This window comes from Setaria italica, chromosome VI (assembly GCF_000263155.2).
Source record: "Setaria italica strain Yugu1 chromosome VI, Setaria_italica_v2.0, whole genome shotgun sequence".
NCBI lineage: Eukaryota > Viridiplantae > Streptophyta > Magnoliopsida > Poales > Poaceae > Setaria > Setaria italica.
This window is the reverse complement of record NC_028455.1, coordinates 18,619,170-18,640,590: the sequence shown is the minus strand read 5'-3', so window position 1 is coordinate 18,640,590 and position 21,421 is coordinate 18,619,170. Positions and strand designations below refer to the sequence as shown.

General features: G+C 42.3%; 1 pseudogene; it reads right to left on the bottom strand.

Annotated features, from left to right (window-relative positions):
• Nucleotides 1-2,564: 2,564 nt before the first annotated feature.
• On the bottom strand, nt 2,565-20,160 carry LOC101781808 (annotated as a pseudogene).
• Nucleotides 20,161-21,421: the final 1,261 nt, after the last annotated feature.

Here is a 21,421-nt window from a genome sequence, read left to right as displayed (position 1 = left end):
TGATGCAATTATATTGTTCCTATCGACGGCGGTGGAGATGCCTATAATCCAAGTCGTGGCATAGTGTATGGAACCAATCTTACTACAAGTTTTGCCTAATTGCTGAAGTGTTCAGCGCCGTCAAAAGCTTTCAAGCCGTGCCAAGTTAAAATCTCACCCGGGCTACATGTCTCGTTGGTGATCTCAGAAACATGGAGAAACACTCCTAAGTATCAAACGAGCGCATCTTCACTCATCTTTCTAAATCGTCAAAACCGGTGAATCATATGAAGTCTCACCTCTCTCCCTGACCGACGAGGCTGGGATTTGTTACTTTCCATGACCGACGAGGCTGGGATTCTTTTCATTCGCGACCGACGAGGCCGGACATTTATTTGAGATTTTATTATGTGATCCATATGACGAGTCTGAATATCTTCGCTAGAAGCCGACGAGGCTCTAGCACTTGAGAAAGTATCTTATTTAACAACGACCATAGAGCGTAGCTTAATGGGAGGTGTTCTGCAAGCTCACCTTATAGATGTAATTAACCGAACGCGCCCAATAGATCCTGGGAATTGGCGAACTACGCATTCTCTACAAGTCAGACCTCTCCTTAAACATCGATGCTGAAGACGGAAGAATGCAGAATCTTGAAGATCATGTATTTTGTATATTCAAGAAAGAATTAATGAAATATACTTGTGCATGTGTGCTGCCGTATTTTCATTTATGCCTTCATTTTGTTCTCACGAACACTTGTTGAGGTACGGGAGTGCTAAAAGTTTGACTAAAATTTGTAATATACAGGCCCTGCCGGCTGCCGCGTGCTTATGCGAGAAAGGTCCAGCATGCACGATGGTACCGCTTGTTTCTGACTGATTAACATGAGATAATAATGTTACGGTGCCTTTTTTATATATAATGTTATGTTGGTACGTTTCATTATGTTCCCATAAATTGAAAGTAAATATATTTGCTCCAGCTTGGTCTCTTTTTAGGGGTGTTTGGATACACCCCTCTAAACTTTAGTACCTGTCACATCGGATGTTTGGATACTAATTAAGTGTATTAAATATAGTCTAATTACAAAACTAATTGCATAGATGGAGTCTAATTCGCTAGACGAACCTATTAAGCCTAATTAGTCCATGATTTGACAATGTGTGCTACAGTAACCATTGCTAATGATGGATTAATTAGGCTTAATAGATTCATCTCGTGAATTAGTATAGGGTTTCTGCAGTTAGTTTTACAATTAGCTCATGTTTAATCCTTCTAATTAGTGTCCGAACATCCGATGTGACCCTATTTTAGTACGTTGTATCCAAACAGCCCCTTAGACTCTTGTTGAAGCACCTTGCGACAGCTCGCCTTTCAAGGCATTTCCCTTTCCTCTTTAGGTAGCTGCAACCCATGAGCTTCTTCCCATTTAGAGCAAATATTACTTTTAGAACTTGGTCTTGTACTTTTGTTTGGTGTGTTAACATGAGTGTATCCTCATCACCTCGCTCACCAATATTGCAAACAAGTTTCGACATGCATCTTTGTCATAATAATCTAGAATAATTACTCTGTTGAGGATTTTCTTTCAGCGTGATGGATCATGATCAGAGCATTCATCACCTATAATATCTGTGTTTCGCGAGATACATTGGATAGGGTCGAGTGTTTTACCTTTTACATATTTGATACCCCTTCAGCGTTCACTTCCGCCGCTTGCATACTCAGTTAAGTTCTCAGCCAGCAATAGACGATACATGGGCTCTTAGGCCTGATAACGGCACACAGCCCTGAAAACTATTACATAGCCTCTGGCCCAACTACTCGGTCCCTGTCTTCGTTGCCAACGTTGACTCCATCACCTTGGTCGTGACGTGTGCCTCACACTTGACCAGGGTTTTTTACATGGTACGATTTGAAAACTAGTACACAAGTACAATATAGCATTCAAACTCAATCTTACACACTTCAACATGCTTTTTAACAATTTTTCGCATTGTTCCTTTTTTAAGGATCGATGTGAAGTTATGAAATCTCAATAATTGAATTTATTGATAACTGTGGAGCAAATGAAGGTCAAATCTTTAGGAAATGATTATTATTCAGATGTTGTTAGGACAATTCGACCAGAGAAGGGTTTCTACTTGATATTTTCCAACTAGCAATTTCATCCACCGAACAATACATTTGGTATTGCAACCCATTTTCAAAACTAGTTTGATTTGGTATTGGCACCCAATTCAATTCGAACAGCTCAATATTTACATCCAAACGGGCTGTTACATAATTTATTCACCACCGTTTACCTATGAGCCACAACCAATCAAGAATGGCTCCACAGAATATGCCTCCTAAAAGGGAAAACTCTAGCAGATTGCCCAAAGCGTTTTGTTCTGGTCCCTGCAGGTACAATCAAATAAATAACTTGAGCAAATATAATGCTTCCAAACACCACTGTGCTTGCTCAAAGCGTTCAGGCACCAACCTTGAGACATATACATGGCTTAAACCAAGAAATGACGTTAACAAAATCATGAAGCCCTGGCCACCATATTTTAGAATGCAGGGATAAGTAGGAACCGTTAAACGACAGCAATTAGTAGCCACTTCCGAGATGTCATCTTAATTTTTTCAATCAGGGGTATGTATGTTGCGATCAGATCCCATGTATAAGTGCAGGCGATCAGGACAATGGCATACCTGCATAAAGACATTATCCAATATGTGCTGAATAAAGTACCAGCTCTAAATGCTGAGATGATGATATTACAAAATTTGAATAATATATCAATATGATAATATATGTACAGTCAACTAAAGAAGTTCGGATAGTACAGTACCAAGAGCCCATGCTGTGTGATCCAGTATCTTCAGATAAAAACCTGGGATGATGGAAAATGTCAATAGCTAGATCAGGAACAAGTCCAACAAATAATCTTTGTTCTGAAACAGCAATTTCTTGGTGCTCCATCGTTCGACGCATGCAGGATCTTCTGGAGACTGAAAATTTCTTACAGAATAGTGTCAATGGAATAAGTACCGTACAGTCATCCTAAATATGCTGCCATGTGAAGTACATACCACTGGGTTGGGATTACTTGGGATTCCACCAGCAGCCAGATCGGCTGTGACTGTCAAAGATCCTTCGTAAGCTGCTTTTGAACGATAGAAGATCACAATGGACAACTTAGGGAAGATAAAAGCATATAAAAGAACGCATAGTAGCCCGAAGAAGCATGATATTGAGGAGAAGAGCACTGCAAAAGTTAATTATTGCAGGTTGATTAGCTCACATACTGGCAAAGGGATGCGTTAAAAATTTATATTGTGTAAAACATACTAGCTCCTTTGCGAAGGCCGTCTTGGGAATTCTCAAAAGCTGCTTTCGTTATAAACCTCAATGGGGATGTTAAGACACCTGACGCAGCTAGTCCAGCAAAACAGGACTGGGAATATAACATATAACCAAATGAATCAAAACGTTTGCTAGGATTTCTCCAATAAGAGGGGAATTCTCGCAAGTGGCACCTGGATGAACTCTGGGCACATCAGGGAGAGATCACCAGTCATCCCACCTTGAACATGACCATTGGCAACACCAAAAGAAGCAGAAATGATGCAGGTACCGATAAAGGGTCCAATTCCTCCTTTTCCCAATGTTGCAACCACCAGTAGAAAATTGGCCTTTAGTCCCGGTTGGTAGGGTGCATATCTCCTGAAAATCCATTTGGGATAAACCAACCGGGACAAGGAGGGGTCTTTAGTCCCGGATCTTTCAACCGGGAGTAAAGGTCACCCTTTAGTCCCGGTTGGTGTCACCAACCGGGACTAAAGGGCCTGCCACGCCAGGCGCGGGACAGGCCCTTTAGTCCCGGTTGGTAAAAGCAACCGGGAGTAAAGGGTGCCCGAAACCCAACCGGGAGTAAAGGGTTACCCTTTAGTCCCGGTTGGAATCCAACCGGGACTAAATGGCACCCTGCATGGCACCTTGGACCCTTTATCGGTACCTGCATCATTTCTGCTTCTTTTGGTGTTGCCAATGGTCATGTTCAAGGTGGGATGACTGGTGATCTCTCCCTGATGTGCCCAGAGTTCATCCAGGTGCCACTTGCGAGAATTCCCCTCTTATTGGAGAAATCCTAGCAAACGTTTCAACTAGTACAAATCGATCATAATTAGCGCGTATTATATATACAAATAAATCAAAGTATCTATCTACAATCTTCCCGTCGAGGTGTTGCTGATCGGAGTGTCTAATTGTCGTCCATCGTAATAAAATTCTCCTTTTGAATTTACCACCTCGTCCATTAGGAATCCAATGAGACCTTCATATATTGCCGCTACTCTTTCTTCCTTCAAGAGTCCTTGTTGAATATTTAACATCTATAATTTGAAAATTTGTGAATGTTACACGAACAAATACATATAAGGAGCTAGAAAATAATTAACTAGTAATAGTTTTATTTTACGTACTTTAAAGTTGTGCGGCGTCATCTTTAGTCCCTTGGGTCCCATAAAACTGTGCATGTGCTCACAGATGTAGTAGCCATATAGATTATTCCCGGGTTCCTGTCTCAAGCACTTCAGTGCGGAAAAAAATAAGTTATAAAATATTCGTGTTATACAATGTAATAAATGTGCAGACTTCATACGTACCGGGAAGTCTGTGTTCCATGTAAGTTTTTCTTTGAATGGTCTTGTGTGTCCTTATGAATTGTTTCCATGCGCTGCGGATTAGAATAATGAATGATATAGTGTAACAGGGATAAAATTTAGGAAACAAACTTTTGCATAGAGATAAAGGTCCAGAATTATTACAAGCCTAGCATGTATTGCATGTCTTGGTACTCCACCGGATCTTTCCTCAACGAATCGAAGATAGTGACATGGCTTCTTTCAAGCTTAATTATAATAAGGATCCAGTGGAAGCTGCGTACGTAAAATGTTCATGCATATTAGAGCTAACTAACATGTAGAGATAAGGAAAAAGACATCGAAAGTAAACGGTATACACACACTTACTTGAAGTTGTATGGAAGTAGTATGAAATCCTTGAATGTTTGTTTGTCTAGGAAATTGTATACTTCCACCAAGGTTTTTTCCAGCGCTAATTGTATCTGTTGTTGGTTAACTACAGATGGATCCATGAAGCCTATATGTAGGTACGCCTCTCGGCGGCATGTCTGAATTAGCATCCTACATGAAATGGAAGATGAAGTTAGTACGGTGACGCACGCCAAAATTTACATGTAGAGATAAACTGACACTTAAAGAACCCAAGCGCTGATCAGAGAGACGTCCAGGGCATCATGTTGGTACACTTCGTATATATCCTTGAAGTCTAGCCACAGCACTTTCTCGCCTTCGTCGTAAAAATCTATCGGTTTTACCTTCAGGCCGAGCATCTCCCTCGAGTCGGCGGATGCCATCATGTACCATTGATGGAATGCATACATCTTTGTTGATAGCTTGCGTACCAATGAAGGCTTTACTAGAGGTTTGCCTAGCTCATAAGGCCATCTCGGCTTAGGGGGCGGTGCAGTTGGCGTCTCAACTTGCCCTAAGCATTCATCAAGTCCCAGACCTGTTTCTTGCATGAACTTCAATACTTCTGCTTGTTGATCCAAGGGCATTGCATTTACCCTTTAAGCGTCTTTTTTTGATAAATGGCTCAGGTTGGGGACAGCACCACTGGAAGATGACTTTCCTTTCCTTTTATCCTTTTCATCAGCCTTTACTAAAGCCCATTCATAGTTTGATAAGAGTGGTATCCTTTTCTTGGCTCCTTCTTCCATCCTGATAAAAAAGTTTAAATCTCTTCGATTTACAAGCGGTGGCTCCATCTCCCTTGCTTTTTTTTCTTCGGCTTGTTTCTTGAACCACTCACTGGCCTCTCGTTGGATTTCTGCCCACTATTCCGCATGAGACATTGCCTCCCAACGTTCCTTACGAGTCACTTTAGGCTCCTTTGTTTTCTTCTTTCTCTATCTTTGCTTGGGAGGCAGTGCTCGTGACTTCTTTAGTGGTGGTGCAGGTTCCTTCATGGGGGCCGCTCTTGGTGCCGGCGACGGTGATCGGGGAGGGGTGTTGTTATTGTCATCGTCGCTCCCACCACCAGGATGTGGTGGAGATGGAAACCTTGATATAGATGGAAGGGACGGTTCTGGAGCAGGTTGTGCCGGAGATGACGATCTCGAGCTATGAGGAGAAGGTCGCTGCTGGGGATCTACGGGAGCGGTCTTGAGCTCTGAGGAGATGGCTTCATGCCGGGAATAATGATGTAGCGTTTTCGCCATAGAATGATCCCATGAAGCGCATCTGCCAGTGTCTTTTTTCCGCCGCCTCCCGGGAGGTCGAGCTCTAGACCTTCATATTGGCTATCAACTATTTGCTCTACGCTGACGCTGGCGTAGCCAGGTGGAATCTCCATGCCATGACTGCTCTGCCCCGCCAGGGTTGCTAACGCACTCTCGTACGCTACCTGTACATATAGCAGAAGTAAACAAGTTAAACTCCGATCACGAGGCGTGGATCAATTGACAAGATTGCATAAATATTAAGTATACCTTAATAGTGAGGTTGCCGACCGGTGCATGCATCTCACATGTGGTGTGTTGCGTGATGGCATCCACAGGGAACCGTTGCTCCTCCATGGGTAACCTGGGCGTCTGCGCATCAGGGACCCCTGTAGAAGCACAACTGCTCAAGAGGCGTTGAGAAGGGCTGGCGTTGTTAGGATTCAGCAATGCTCCAGATTTGACCAACTCTGCAACTGCGTGGGCCACTCGACGATTGATTTCCTCCATCATTCTTTGTTCTTGTGCCTGCACTTTGGATTCTAGCATCTGCCTCCAGCTCTCCTCGATCTGTTCCTTTCTTCGCTTCCGGCTTCTGTACGATGCGCTGTCGCCTCGGAAAACAAACTTCCACGGAATAACCCCGAACCCTCGGCAACGTCCTGGGTGCTTGGGATTACCGAGGGCCAATGTGAGCTCATCATTTTCTCGGTCCACCTTCAACCTCCCAGCCTTAGAATCTTCAATGTTCTTCACAAGATGTTCGGCCTTCTCACGTATTGTGTCATTGAAAATCAACGTCCCATCCTCTTGGCTTAGGGAGCCTCCATGAGCGTAGTACCAATTTTTTGATCGTTCGGGCCATTCAATAGTTGCAGGTACAATTCCCCGTTCGATCAGATCTTGTTCCATCTTCCTCCACTTGGGAATTGCTGAGCCATAACCACCTCGCCCCAGATGATGATGGTAGCCCTTCTGACTAGCATGTGTTGTGTTGGTCATGATCTTTTTCACACCATCTTCACTCCTCTTATATTCAACAAATGCCTCCCAGTGGTCCCTCAACTTTGGCCACGCGTTGAAGTCTGGAGTTCGGCCCTTCTTAATGTAGTGGGCATCCAGCATCTTCTTGAATGTCTGGAATTGTGTAGCCATCTTCTTAAGCGTCACGCTTTCACATCCTTTTCAATATATCCTTCGGGGAATGTGAAATGGCTCTTGACATCTTCCTACAGCATATTCTTTTCTGTCTCCAGGAGGGCGTACGGATTAGTGCTTCTGCCCTTCCATTCTCTGATGCTGATAGGCATGTTGTCCCGGACGATTGCCCCGATCTAACTCACGTACTTCTTTGCTACTTTCTCGGGAGCAACCGGCCTGCCCTCTTCTGTCACTTCCGTGACGACAAGCCTCCCTTCCATCACCTTTGTACAACCTCGGGTCTTCTGCCCTTGCATCGATCCAGAGGGCTAACAGTACAAGATTCGTTAATTATTATGTAGTAGTAACGATGGTGTGAAACAATACAAGATTCGTTATATATACCTCGCCGGAACCTTCCGCCACGGCAAGGTGTTGCTGGGGCTCTTGCTCTTCATTCCCATCGGCGGACATGTTGAGGAACATGTCCGCCTGGGTGCCCTTTTCATCGGTGTACGATAGTGGAGGGTTATCGCCACTACCATCACCAGCGATTATCTGCTCCATGAGATACCTTGCGGTCTCGTCGTCTGCCATTTCAACTATTGATTGAAACATACATGGAATCATCCATGACAGTCATAGAAATCGCCTTAGTTATATGTACATAAGGGTATATACATGAAATCATCAAATAACATGAATCCCACAAAGTCTGGAATATTTATACAAATTTCTACAAATTAGTAGTACTTTGTACGAATTTCTAGAAATAACATGAATTTGTACGAATTTCTAGCAATAACATGAATTTTGTACAAATTTCTAGCAATAACATGAATTTGTACGAATTTCACGCGGTCGACGGTGCCTAGGTTGGGACGGCGGAGGCCAGGGCGGCGGAACGGCGGAGGCGGGGACGGAGAGAGGTGGCTGTAGCAACGATTAATTTCTACCAAATTTCTACTAATTTGTCCATATTTATTGGAATTTCTAGCAATAACATGAATTTTGTACGAATTTCTAGCAATAACATTAATTTGTACGAATTTGTAGCAATAACATGAATTTGTACGAATTTCTATCAATAACATGAATTTTGTACGAATTTCTAGCAATAACATGAATTTTGTACGAATTTCTAGCATTAACATGAATTTTGTACGAATTTCTAGCAATAACATGAATTTTGTACGAATTTCTAGCAATAATATGAATTTGTACGAATTTCTAGCAATAACATGAATTTTGTACAAATTTCGTGCGGTCGACGGTGCCTAGGTTGGGACGGCGGCGGCCGGGACGTCGGAGGCGAGGACGGAACCACGGACGGTGCCTAGGTTGGGACGGCGGCGGTCAGGGCGGCAGGACGGCGGAGGTGGGGATGGAACCACGACGGTGCCTAGGTTGGGATGGCGGCGGTCAGGGCAGCGGGACGGCGGAGGCAGGGACGGAACCACGACGAAACACGATTCATTTCTAACCTAGGCGGAGCGACCAACCTAATTACTACTAATTTACACTAATTTGATTTTCTAACTCATATACAAATATCTATTGATTTTCTAACTAATTACTACTCATTTCTAATTATTTTCTAACTTAAAAAAAAGGCCCTTGCTGACACAAGCCGGTGGGCTTGCGTCAGCAAGGGCGGTACTCCCCGCGCCAGTGCCGGTGGACCTCGCGCGCGGTCGACGGTGGCCGGGGCGACGAGGTGGCCGGGGCAGCGGGACGGCGGCGGCTGGGGCGGCGGGACGGCGGAGGTGAGGACGGAGCGAAGGCGCACGGGACGGCGGGACGGCGGAGGCGGGACGGCGACAAGGCGGCGACGAGGAGCGACGATAGACAATGAGGCAGCGACGAGGATGGAGGCGGCGACGACGCCCCGCGATGGAGGTGGCCGGCGGCGACGAGGTAGGGGCCGGGGCGCGACGGAGAAGGATCGAGGCAGGCCGGGGCGATGGAGGAGGAGGCTGTCTGGGCGTGGTCGGGCGGCGGGACAATGACGGCCGGGGCAATGGGGGACGACGACAACGGCGGCCGGCGAGGGAGGCGGACGGGCGGCAATGGAGCAGAGCGAGCGCGGGATCTTGACGAAAATTTGGCTAAGTGTAACTGGCGTGGGGGGTAGAAGGGGCTATAGTGCCTTTTAACCCCCCCCCCCCCTTATCCCGGTTCGTAATGGCACCTGGGACTAAAGGGCCTTTTGTCCCGGGTCCCATCACCAACCAGGATAAAAGGCCCCCCCTATCCCGATTGGTAACAGGACCTGGGACAAAAGGGTGCGTCTGCCAGGTGGGGCTGGGAGCCTACCCGTTTATCCCGGGTGCCACCACCAACCGGGATAAAAGGGGGGCCTTTTATCCTGGTTGCCAACTGCAACCAGGATAAAAGGGTACGTCCCGGCGGGAGTCGAAAACTACCCTTTTATCCCGGTTGCAGCTTGCAACCGGGATAAAAGGGGGGCCTTTTGTCCCGGTTGCTGTTGGCACCCGGGACAAAAGGTCCTTTTCCCAGTTTTCTTCTCCTGCCTGTTTTTTGGAAATGGATTTTATTTATGTTTTCACTGCATTTCAGGATGAAAAACAAAAACCTTCACATATTTTGTACATGCAAAAATATATTTAATTAACGAGTAAATTGACAGTAAGTGTGATTTAGTCATTAATTCTATACCAGTTCATTTAGCCTCTAAAATATTTGTTTTACTGCATCGCTGTGATCAAGAAATTATTCAATTAAATAATTTCAATGTGCAAAAAAATCCATGTATGTATATGGTTAACATTGTTTATGTTTATCTAATAAATATTCACCTAACAAATTTAAGAACACATGAAATCATACATAGGGTAAATTAAAAATTGTATCAATTACTACATAAAGGTCATGTAAATTTAGCGCATTACAATACAACGTTGTAAAATTTCTTCTTCACGAAAGTTCCTTGATCATGATCACCGCGTAAGTACGAAGCCTCTTCTTTGGATAGCAGGATGCTTGGATCAACTTCAACGGTGAATGGAGGCATGCCATCAAACTGATCATAATCATCTGATTGGTCTGTTTTATCCTTGACTCCCACGATTTTTTTCTTTTACCTGGAAGAACTATGTGGCACTTTGGCTCCCATGTCTCTTCTGAATTTCTCTTGGGTTTGCTACACATGTCCTTCACATAGAACACCTGATGCACATCATTGGCAAGTATGAATGGGTCATCATTGTATCCAGTCTTGCTCAGATCTACTACTATCATTTTGTACTAATCTTTGGTTACGGCAGTTAGCTTCACCCAATTGCAAAGAAATAGAGGGACGTACAGCGGTCCGTATTCGAGTTCTCATATCTCCTGTATGAAACCATAATACGACTCCTTGCTATTATTTCTGTCCATAGCATCTATGCGGACACCACTATTCTGGTTCGTGCTTTTCTGGTCCTGGGCTCTAGTGTAAAATGTATAACCATTTATCTCATAGCCTTGGAATTTGACGATTGTGCTAGCCGGTCCCCTGGCTAACCAGGCAACCCATAAGTTGTTGGCGCAACCAGGAGGGAAAAGTTTCCATGTGATGACGGGTAAGCCAAGTATCGGATTTGGTCGGGTTTTTGGAAACTACCATCTGCCTGTGCTGCTCGATATACGGAGACACAAAGGATGACTGTTGTAGAACAGTGTAGTGTGCCATGTCGAACAAATCAGTATCATTGCTAAAACTTGATTTCCTTCCAAGGGTGCCCATTCCTCGGAGCCTCCCCTCGTGGCGTGAAGTTGGAACCCCAATCGAGTCAATTAAATCAATAAAATCAACACAAAACTCGATCACCTCCTCTGTTCCATATCCCTTGGCGATGCTGCCTTCTGGACGAGCACGATTAAGAACATAGTTTTTTAGGACTGCCATGAACCTCTCGATAGGCCACATATTGTGCAGGTATACATGTCCGAGAATATCAATCTCTTTTACTAGGTGAATCAGTAAGTGCGTCATAATATTGAAGAAGGATGGTGGAAATAACAACTCAAAACTAACAAGACATTGCACCACATCATTCTGTAGCTTTGATAGCTTGGATGGATCGGTTGCCTTCTGCGAAATCGCATTGAGAAACGCACATAGCTTTACGAGCGGCAACCGGACATTTTCTGGTAGAACACCCCTCAGTGCAACCGGAAGCAACTGGGTCATCAACATGTGGCAGTCATGGGCCTTGAGATTTGTAAACTTCTTTTATTTCATATTTATTATTCCCCTTATATTCGAGGAGTACCCAGACGGGACCTTCATACTATTCAAGCATTCAAACATGCTATCCTTCTCTTCCTTGCTGAGAGTGTAACTGGCAGGACGTAAGTAGTGCTGTCCATTATCTCTCTTTTCCGGATGTAGGTCATCTCGTTGCCCATGGCTTTCAGGTCCTGTCGTGCTTCCAATGTATCTTTCGAGGTCCCATAAATACCCATGAAGCCTAGCACGTTCACGCAAAGATTCTTCGTCAGGTGCAACACGTCTATTGCGTTGCGAACCTCTAGGATTTCCCAATAAGGTAGCTCCCAAAATATTGACTTTTTCTTCCACATGGGTGCATGTCCATTATCGTCGTTCGGAACAGGTTGGCTACGAAGACCCTTTCCAAAGACTACATTTACATCCTTCATCATCTCGAAGACACGCTTTCCATTACGGTGTGCAGGTTTTTTACGATGGTCTGGCGCCCCTTTGAAATGCATCCCACTTTTTCTCAGCTGGTGGTGAGCAGGGAGAAATCGACGATGACTCATATAGACGACCTTATTACAATACTTCAAATACATGCTGTCTGTGTCGTCTAAACAGTGGGTGCATGCCCGATATCCCTTATTTGTCTGTCCCGAAAGGTTACTCAGTGCAGGCCAATCATTGATGGTTACGAACAACAATGCTCGTAGATTAAAGATCTCTTGTCTATCCTCATCCCACACACACCTTCTTCCTTCCAGAGTTGTAAAAGGTCATCAACCAACGGTCTTAGGTACACGTCAATGTTGTTGCCGGGTTGTTTTGGGCCTTGGATAAGCGCCGGCACCATAATGAACTTCCGCTTCATGCACAACCAAGGAGGAAGGTTGAACATACATAGGGTCACAAGGCCAAGTACTATGGCCACTACTCAACTCACCGGATGGATGATCAGTACTTAAACCAAACCTTATGTTCCTTGCTTCACTTTCAAAGTTCGGGAATGCTCTATTAATTGATCTGCACTGGGCCCCATCTGCGGGGTGTCTCAGCATCTCATCTTCCTTACGGTCTTCTTTGTGCCATCGCATCAACTTAGCATTCGCCTTGTTCCTGAACAAGCGCTTCAAGCGTGATATTATAGGGAAATACCACATCACCTTCATGGGAACTCTCTTCTTGGGAGACTGCCCCTTGACATCACCAGGATCATCTCATTTGATCTTATACCGTAGGGCTTCGTAGACGGGACAAGCATCCAATTTCTCGTATTCATCACCACGATAGAGGATACAGTCATTAGGGCGTGCGTGTATCTTCTGAACATCCAATCCGAGAGGGCAAATAATCTATTTAGCTTCATATGTTGTGGACGGTAATTCATTATTCTCAGGGAGAATCTTCTTGACAATGTTCAGCATCCCCTGAAATGCCTTATCGGACACACCATTTTTTGCCTTCCATTGCACAAATTCTAGTGTCATACCTAGTTTTTTATGGCCCTGCTGGCAACCTGGGTACAACAATTTTTGGTGATCATCTATCATGCGCTGCAACTTTGCTGCTTCCTTCTCAATTTCGCAATCTCTATATGCATCTCGTATCACCTGACCAAGGTCATCAGTAGGGCCATTTTCTGCAAACTCATCTTCATCAGCCTCGCCCATTGTAGTACCTGCAAAAGCTTGGCCTGCAACCCAGTCCGGAATGGTGTCATCTTCCTCCTCCTCCTCGCCATATTTCATTACGACCCCTAGTTCACCGTGCTTGGTCCAAACCAAATAGTTAGGCATGAAACCGTATTTAAACAAGTGGTTGTGAATAGTCCCCCAGGAATCCTTTGAATACTCCTTCTTATTATTGCATTGGAAGCATGGACAACATACGAACCCATTCTCTGGCTTGTTCGCTTTGGCCACTTCGAGAAAATAATGCAAGCCATCAATAAACACCTTGCTCCGCTTGTCTGCATTATACATCCATTGCCGGTCCATCTGCATCGTATTACGTATGAAAATGGATTACACTTGACAATGGATTACTCGTGAAAACTGATTAAAGATCCAAATAATATGGTACAATACAACAACATGAAGATCCAAATACACTTATTTAAATTAAAGATCCAAACAACATGATACAATACAACAAGCCATTCACTGGTTATTATCTAGGAGGACTTTAAGCATCCTTGGACGGTGAAGATGAAGGTTCCGCTGACTCAGCCTCATCCTTAGATTTATTTGTGCTTCCTGAAACGGTAGTACTAAGTGGACGTGAAACACCCGGGACTGAGGGTGGAGCATAACGACCACCAAAAGGAGGTTCCTGACCCGCGGCAATAGCTTCTTCATGACGTTGCTGCAAATAACGAAGCATTGCTTTTTCCAGCGCGCTCTTTTTCTTCGACTTATGCTGAGGGCCAACTATGATTTTCCCCTTTCCGAAAGAGGAACCATGATCGCCCCCACCATCGCCACTTCCTCCAGTAGCAGAAGCCATCTATGTACAAAAATTATTACCTTAACACTGCATAAGTTGTTGAACTTGAAGACCGTGATCATCTCGCGAGCATGTCCTCAACTGGGCGGCACCGCACTTCATCATGAAAGAGGTTCGATTCTACGGAAAAGGGGACACGGTCACGATGTACGTATCCACTCTTTCTCGTAGAATCAAACCTCCTTCTTGACATACGTTGCTGCTCGACGGAGAACATCCTCTGCGAGATGACCACGGTATGCAAGTTCAACAAGTATGGATTTGAAAAAAAAACTTATTGAATTTGATAAGTTCAACAAGTAGCATAAGTCATCTATGTACAAAAATTATTTCCTTACCACTGCAGAAGTTGTTGAACTTGAAGACCGTGATCATCTCGCGAGCATATTCTCAACTGGGTGGCACTGCATTTCATCATGAAAGAGGTTAGATGCTACGCAAAAGGGGACACGGTCACGATGTCCGTATCCACTCTTTCTCGTAGAATCAAACCTCCTTCTTGACATACGTTGCTGCTCGGCGGAGAACATCCTCGCAGAGATGAACACGGTATGCAAGTTCAACAAGTATGGATTTGAAAAACCATATTGAATTTGATAAGATAAATCGTCTAGACAAGGTAGCATCATTCTTAAACCACTGCAAGAATGCATACTATATATGACACATCAATCTCCCTCACATTCTAGCTCAAAATACCTCTCTATTTTCTACTTCATCACATTCTAGCAAATAATCTTTCCATCTTCAAAGCATAAATCAAAGCATAACATGAGGATGAAGTAGCAAACCTTCACAACACTTGTGTTAGCTGAGTGAAATTCCCACGAAAATGAGGGAAAAAACTTCGGGCAGCACCTCCCTTGCTTCGGCACCACCGGAGAGTAGGTGAAGCTCAGCTCTCTGTCAATGTGCTGGACTGGCTTGGGCTGGAGGAGGAAGAAAGTCCTCTGTCTTGGTATATAATGGGGATGAGTTTTTATCCCGGTTAAAAACTCCAACTAAAACAAAAAGGAACACCTTTTGTCCCGGTTGAAAGTTTAGTCCCGGTTGGAGGTTCCAACCGGGACAAAAGGGTGCCGCCACCGACACCCCGCAACTAGCCGTTGCAACCGGGACTAAAGGGGGGCCTTTAGTCCTGGTTGCAATTACCAACCGGGACTAACTCTCCCCTCCATTTTTGCCTACCGTGGCGTACCCGTTTTGTCCCGGGCCAACTTTAAACCAGGACAAAAGGGGGCGCATCGAAAGCTAATTCTCTACTAGTGAACATCAACCTGCAATATTGGGGAACTCATAAGTGGCATATGGTACTTTTGGAGTAGTTACTGAAAAAGTGTCAATGGGATTAGTTGTGCTTACAATAACCACTACAAGTGAGCTCAAGAAGAACAGTGTGTACCCCAGGAAAATCCGCAGCCTAGTGTCTTTTTAAGGAAACAGGAGGGGTACTGATTATATATATTGCCCCTACTGATTATATATAAAAATTTAAAAACAAGTATAAAGTCTTGAAGCATAAATCAAGAAACAAAGAATGAAAGGAAGAAAATCAAAAAGATTACAATAAGTGCTCTAGCCATATGGACATTGGTAGTTTCCAATCCTCCTTTACTCGCAAAATAACCAGAGTAAAGATCGACCTGAAGCGTGCCATGCAGTCTTGAACTGAAGGTAAAACAAAGATCAAATCATTGCGTGTCATCCAAATGCTCCGACACATGATGATAATTATTTCCATAAAGAATGGCACCTGTAACTGGGTTTTAAAGTTGGGGAGAACCTCATAAGGTTCTATGTCAGTATTGACGAAGAGCCCCAGGTTTATCTAGCATTCTTGGGCAAAAGAACATCCAAGAAGTAAATGATAGAGACTTTCCTCTCCTCCAGACACACATAGGACCAAAGGCAAGACCATGTTCTTCCTTTTCAGTATGTTTCGTGTACTAAGTCTGTCCTTAAGCACCAGCCAAAAAAAAAACTTTGTGTTTCTGCTGGCATCAAGACTTCCAGAGCCAAAAGAAAACTGGGTGAACGTGCCTTTGCCCAGTCAAATGTTTATACACTTTTTGCGAAGAGAACATACCAGATCCAGAAATGTATGTCCAAACATCTGGTTCATCAATGAGATGCAAACTTTCCAAGTCATCAGCTAGAACAACAAGCTGATATGTGGCCAGTGGCCATGCCTGAGAGAGGCAGATGAAAAAGTTGGTTCAACTCTGAAATTTTCTGACTTTTACTACTTGTGATGTGTTTTTTCTTTGTGAAGGAGAATAGTTGAGGGAAAGCTTAGCAAGGAACTCTTCCATTCCAAAAATCATTCCAAAGATAATAGGTCTTCCCATCTTGAATTGTTACTGTCACTAATCCTTTATATTTATCGAGAAGTTTAAGGACATCCTTCCACCAAAATGATCCCTTTTTAACATCATTAGGTAGATGACCGTTGCTATAATATTTTTTCCAAACTAACTGGACCCAAGGAATGTCAACCCTATTAAAGAATTTATGGAGATTCTTCAGCATCAAAGCTTCATTTTGTGTCTGCAAATTAATAACCCCAAGTCCCCCTCCTGTTTTGGTAGGAAAACCATCTCCTATGCCACTTTTGGTTTCCTAAATTTTTCCACTTGCTTATATACAGTTTTATGTAACAAAAATGTGCTCATATAGAATATGGGCAGAGATGTAAACATTGAGTTAGTCAACTCCAACCTTCCAGCCTGAGAAAGAAAGATTGAAGTACATACTAGCCTTTTTTCACAACGTGATACTATTGGCAGGAACTCTTCTATTTTGGCTTGGTGAGGCCAAGAGGCAAGCCCAAATATGTAAAGGGAAGGGACCCCGTGGTACATCCAAAACTCTGAGCCAAAAAATCCAATCTATCAGCTGCTATGTTAATAGGGACCATCATAGACTTGAATAATTGACTCTAAGACCAGTGGATAGGGCAAAGGAGTGTAGGATATCTTTGAGGACCTGAAGTTGAACTGGGCAGCCTTCCATGATGATAAGGGTGTCAATCAAAAAATCTTGGCTAAATGAGAGAGGAATCAGCAACTGTAACATTCCCTAACACCTGGTATTATTCAACAGAGACTATAGCAGATGAGAGGCTAGGACAAAGAGGAGTGGTGAAAGAGGATCTCCCTGCTGCACTCCTCTCTTACAGTGAAAAGTCTTTCCTGGGACACCATTAAGTAGAATAGCAAAGCTGCCAGAGCTGAAAATATCCTTCATCCATCGAAGCCAAGTAGGGTTGAAACCTTTATGCTTCATTATAGTTAAAATCTCATCATGATCAATTCTATCAAAAGCTTTTTCAAAATCCAGCTTCAAAATCACTATTTTCTTCTTAGAACGTGACACAAGTGTAAATACACAAAAGCCCATGCTAGACAATCCTGAATGGTTCTTGATTTGATAAAACCATATTGATTTTTATGGATGAGACTCATAATGAGCTGTTGCAGCCTATTTGCCAGGAGTTTTGTGATGATTTTCATAGAAGAGTTCAGAAGTGAAATAGGCCTATAATCTGAAACTTTAGAGGCACCATCTACCTTTGGGATTAGAGTAATAAAGGAACCATTTATGTAAACAAATGTCCCTTGAATGGAAGGAATATATATAGATCATAAAAATCCTGTATAAAAATCCTATTTAATAATAGACCAACATCTTTTTATGAAATCAGAGTTAAAACCATTAGGATCTGGAGACTTATCATTAGACTTATCATTAGGGAGATTTTTAACCACTGCATCAATTTCCTCTTCACTGAAAGGTTTATCCAGACAATGGAGATTGTCAGCAACCTGAAAGAGCTGCTCTAAATCAAAAAGTATAGAATGAAGTTCTGAGGTGCCAATCCTCTCTTTATATCCCCTGAATGGATAGACTCCGCAGCCTAGTGTTGACCTTAGCCTCATAGCATGTGAAAATGGCGGTTGTGCTAAGAACAAATAGCTGATAAGTCAAAAAAAAATAATTCTTGCAGGATGGTACTTCTGCATTAAGAAAGCACATGTTCTTAGTTTCGATATAGTTGAGGTGTTAAGTAGAGAAGAACAATTGCAGAAAGATTTCGTACTGGAAAGAGGTACATGTAGTCTATTGTCGTAAGCATGCTGTTGAACCCAAAGAGGCATCCGTTCCCAAGTAGCCAGCAGATGAAAATACCCCAATATTTTTCCCTGCAATCAATGCACAGTTGTTGCACAAACCAATAATACTTGGTCAGTGAAGATAGTACTAGAATCATTCCACTATATACTACTACTACTACTACAAACCTTAGTTGCGGCAACTCTTGGATCTTCTTCCTTGTTTTCCATGTCTGGCAGTTCGATTGAATGGCCCTACAGATCAATGAAACAAGCACTAAGGGCATAGAGATCATGCAAAATATATTAAAAAAAACTGATTATCTCTAAAAGAGAAAGATAACTTACTGCCATAATAGTGTTGTGAGATATGGAACTGCACATTGAAAATATAAAGGAGTGGGAGCCTGGGCTGGTAGTTCAAGGAGACTGATGGAATAAAAGGAACAAATCAAGAAGGATCAATATAAGGTTGAATAAGACATGAAAAAAAGTTTTTGAGATTCTAGGCCACTCGTATCACAGTTCATGATTGAGAATCGTTCTCCTCATAATCCAAAGAGTAAATGGGGATCAAGTGTGAACGCTGGGAGATCAATAAGTCAAATTTTAATATATAGCAACGTGTACGAACTGTGGGGAATGGATGATATTAGTGGAAGTATTTTAACTTCCTAAGATTGAACAGTTGTTCGCCGTCTGTCATTAGTCAGCAGCTCTTCTGTTTCCATTAGGCCATATGAATGCAACACAAGTTGAGCTGCCGCCCGTATTGCCAATGTGCAGAATGCCTAAGAGAATCTGCATATTTAAACATGATGCTAAGAAATGTTCAATGAACCACGAGGACGGTGGAAAAAAATTATTGAAGTCAGGAACATGCATAACTAAGTCTTGAAAATAAAAAGACCCAAATGATGCACACATGTTTGTCAAGGACATGAAACACGATGGATAGGTTGCTTTATTTACCTACAAACGAGGCGGCTTTTCTAGGTACAGGATGACTATAAATTTGAAAAAAAATAACAGCACCATTTTTTTTACAATGACGTGCAAAGATTTCCATTGCCCTTAGGTGGTATTTGACTTTTATTTGGATACTGGAATAGACATGTTTGGAATTCCTTTTACTATATATTTTTGGAACTAGTTCATCAAATGGTTAGTTTGGACTAGATATTGTATTATGCATGACAATATAGTCTAGTATGTACGTGTAATCATTCTTGAATGAGCCAATATGAACTGGTAGATGATAATATGCTAGAATGAATCAGAAATAAGTGATTTGATGGAACAGTTCCCACATGACACGGCTGCCCTACCGGTATCTGTTCCAGCAGTTAGCATAAAGTAACATCTTAATGCAATGAATCATCTCCGACAATTTTTTCAGAAGATATGTGATCTCTTAATCATGTGAAAGCAAAGGTGAAGGTCTAAATATGGAACATTTCATTCATTGGCTATCTGCACATTTGGGCCTAGCAATCTGCACGTACTCAGTCATCTTGGATAATTTCAGTTGTCTTCATCAGAAAACAACGTAAAATTCGTACTCCCTCCGTTCCCATTTATAAGACGCGGTGTGACATAGTACAGTCGCTTAAAATAGACTGTGACCATTTATTTATCTTATACTATATTGTTTATAGTTATAAACTTATAGTCATTAGAGATCATTTATTTATCTTATACTATATTGTTTATGGTTATAAACTTATAGTCATTAGAGAGTACATTTGATTACAAATCTAACCATGTCAAAATTTACATTACAAAATAAAAAATATTGGCTAAATTATTGGTCAAAGATTGAAAACTTTAAATTTTGATATGCGTCCACGTCTTATAAACAGGAACGAAGGGAGTAATACCTGAACTTAACAAAAAGCTTCATGTATACTCCTACGATTTTGGACGATCATTAGACAAAGTTATTTGTAACAGTAAAGTTAGTAAACTACACTGGCCTTGTCAAAACTATTACATAATTAGACTAAATTTTTGTAAGGATTTGGTCAACCAGCAGCGGCAATGGCTTTTCAAATTCTTTGGTCGTAATAGGCCAAGAGACCCAGGAAACATGACTGTTCTTTTTGTATGTACTCCATGTGTAGGTTATGGTTGACCGGTCAAGTTTGTAAGGATTTTTTTAAAAACAGTTTGTAAGGATTGTTCTGCTGTTATCAACCTCTTCGCGTGATTGGTGTGGATTGGATATTTTGATTTGCGTGAAGATTTGTGGTACGACTACTACCGTTGGCCACATGACCGTTGTTCCATGATATTTCACTTCTGATGGCCCAAATTCAATTTCAGGATTTTACGGCCATCTCAACGGTTTATCCATTTTCTAGTGATTTTCTGATCTTTGGATGGCATATGTACGATTTTTAGCTACAAAGTTCGTTCAATAAATTGGAGCTACTCGTTTCGTCTCAAATTACTATTCGTTAGTTTTTCTAGATACATAATTTTTTTGCTATGTACCTCCTCCGTCCCAGAATATAGCTACATTTAGACATTTTCAAAGTCAACCTTTTCAATTTTAACTATGAATAATGAAATAGTGATAGAGACTAATAACATAAAAATGATGTTAATAGATTTATCGTGAAATAAACTATCATAATATGTAATCTTTTCTATTTGAAACAAATTTTTGGACATATTGTTGGTCAAAGTTAAAAAAAGTTGACTTTGGAAAAAACTAAACGTAGCTATATTCTGAGACGAAGGGAGTATCTAGACATAGTATATATCTATGTGTATATAAAAGTTATATATTAAAAAAGTTAAAAAATAAATAGTGACTTGGAACAAAGTGAGTACAAGGTTCTTTCCTAAAGTTTAACTTAAACTCCAATTTAAGTCATTCGCATGGAAATGACGAGCCTCCAAGGGGACCTATGAATATGCACAAGGGGACCTCATTCAAGGAAGAATGTTGGATCTTTCTAGTAGAGGGATATTATGTCGTTGTCATAAAATTTCTTCATGATGGCCACCTGCAATGCTAACAAAGGAGACACCGTCATGTTTTGGCAGGACTTGTGGAATGGTAATGTCCTCCAGGGGAAATACCCCCAGCTCTTCTCTTTTGCAAAGAAAGGAAACATATCCCTTTTGAAATACTCCATGCCCAAAGCTCCTTGTTC